At 35.5% G+C, this 2,288-nt stretch overlaps 1 pseudogene; it reads right to left on the reverse strand.

Moving 5' to 3' along the window:
* Positions 1–1,008: 1,008 nt before the first annotated feature.
* Positions 1,009–1,919, reverse strand: LOC115800163 (olfactory receptor 6N2-like; annotated as a pseudogene).
* Between the last annotated feature and the right edge of the window lie 369 nt (positions 1,920–2,288).

Here is a 2,288-nt window from a genome sequence, read left to right on the forward strand (position 1 = left end):
GAAAAGCACAAGGTGCCAGTGGTGGACCTGCCAGCTCTGGTTTTCTATGGCTAATATTAATCGAGCTCCACAGTGCAGAGGCCACTAGAGGATGCCAGGCCCTCAGACCACCCTCATCATTTGTTTCTGTTCCCGATTATTTGGTCAGAGACATTTTATTTTTTTTGTACTTCTGTCAGAACTGTTACATACAAGACTGAAATTTCTGTTAATATGTAGCTTTAAATACTGTTAGTGTGTGAGTTTCTCTGAATCTTACAACAAATAGCTTTGACTTGACTTTGACCGATAAGCACCTACAGCCTCACACAGCTGAGGAAAACACAAGAGCGATGCATACATTTCAGTGCAGTCACACTCTCATCAATAACACAGAGACAGCTTCAGATTTAATGATAAACATGTTTATGTTCTTCTACATATAGTACAGATCAGCTGTTACACACAAATTTCAGGTTCATTCAGTGAAATAGTCGGTAATAATTCATCTCTCCTCTGGATAAATCCTGCATGCCAGCTGAAATTCACTCTACAAGACAACACAGTTTCCACTAATTTGTAACCGATTGTCATATCAAAAGCCTGTGATTCTGTTTCAGCCTTCACTCACTGATCTGAATTGCCACTGTTTTCAGAAAGAAACACAAACATAAAACCCATGCTTCCACTGTTTTTTTTTAAATATAGTAATTCAATTCAGTTTTATTTATATAGTGCAAAATCACAACTGGAGTTTCTCTCCATCTTTGCATTTTTTGTAACTGCATCTGCTAAACTGATGGTTAGCAAAATAGGCCCAGGAATCAAACGCCGACAAAGCGAGGGCCTATTAAGTGAATTTAACAGACATGATAGCATGTCTTCACATTTAATACTGTAGCAAACCTCAGTATTATGAGGTTTGATATAATTATGTGGTGAATATCTGATGGGATAAATCCATTATTAAGTATTTGTTTTACTGTAAGTATTTATTTCAAAGATGAACCAACCTATCATTTTTTCACTTTACTCGCAGAACAACCTCTTGAGTTGTCTTGAAATTTCTTTCATTTTTAGTCCATATATGATTGGATTAAATAGTGGATGATACAAAACGACTTGCAAAGTCAGTATTGAACGTACAGTCTTTGAAATATCAGATTCCAGTCGAACTACAAGAATATCATATGTACAGAACAATGAATAGTTGAATAAAACCAGTAGGTGAGGGAAACAGGTCTGTGCAGCTTTTTTCCTGACTTCTCCACACTTTTGATAGGATATTACAAGAATTTTTGCGTAAGTGAAAACTATGTAGAGCATAGAAAAAATGCAACATTGAGCAAAACAATCACACCATAAACAGACAGAACTCTTGAACTCACACAATGAAGTTTGTAAACTGAATTATTGCAAAATATTCCTTGCAGAGTAAAGGTACACAGTCTTGAGGTAGCACTTAGTGTTGATGTTCCTGCAACTTCACAAGCAGGCACAATCCAAGATAAGACCAAGAACACACAGAGTGTAGTTTTTTTCATGATAGCTGGATATTGCAAAGGTTTACATATAGACACATATCTGTCATAGGCCATGGCTGCCAACAGTAAAAACTGTGACCCCCCTGAAGTGTAAATAAAAAAATTGAAAGTGACACATTGTGTGTGATATGATCTGTTTTTCAGATAAAACATCAAGCAAAAGCTTTGGGTAGATAGTTGTGCTGTAAAAAGTAGAATTAATCAGCAAAGCTGCAATAAAATATACATGGGCTCATGAAGGCTTTGATGAATCACAATCAGACAAATAATGATAGCATTAAAGCAAACTATTAGAACATATAGTGTAAAAATAATCACAAAATATACATATCTGTACTTCTCCACCTCTACATACCCATCAAGAGTTATGTAAGTTAAATTTAGTTTATCATCCATTAGAATTGTCAGAAATGTGAGTTAAACATCAGAATACATAAATACAGAGTGCAGTCTGCTTGTGTTAGAATATTACCTATATTTGAAATGATCCTCAGTTATCTGGCTTTGAATTACATGTATGAGCTGCTATCCACAGTTCAGCTGGAGCATGGTCTGAGCTTGCCATGTGTTTTTATAACACAGTTACACCCTCCATGGATTTCAATGAACTACTGACCAAAAGAGACATTTATGTGACCTTCGTCAACCTCTGGAGAGTAATAGAATCAGAATATTCTATAGGCTATAGGCTTTAGTAACCCATCTACTATGCTAAGGATTATTTGACAGTTTAAATTTGTTTTAAAACAGTCTTACAGATATTGA

The sequence above is a fragment of the Archocentrus centrarchus genome, chromosome 21 (assembly GCF_007364275.1).
Source record: "Archocentrus centrarchus isolate MPI-CPG fArcCen1 chromosome 21, fArcCen1, whole genome shotgun sequence".
Taxonomy (NCBI): domain Eukaryota; kingdom Metazoa; phylum Chordata; class Actinopteri; order Cichliformes; family Cichlidae; genus Archocentrus; species Archocentrus centrarchus.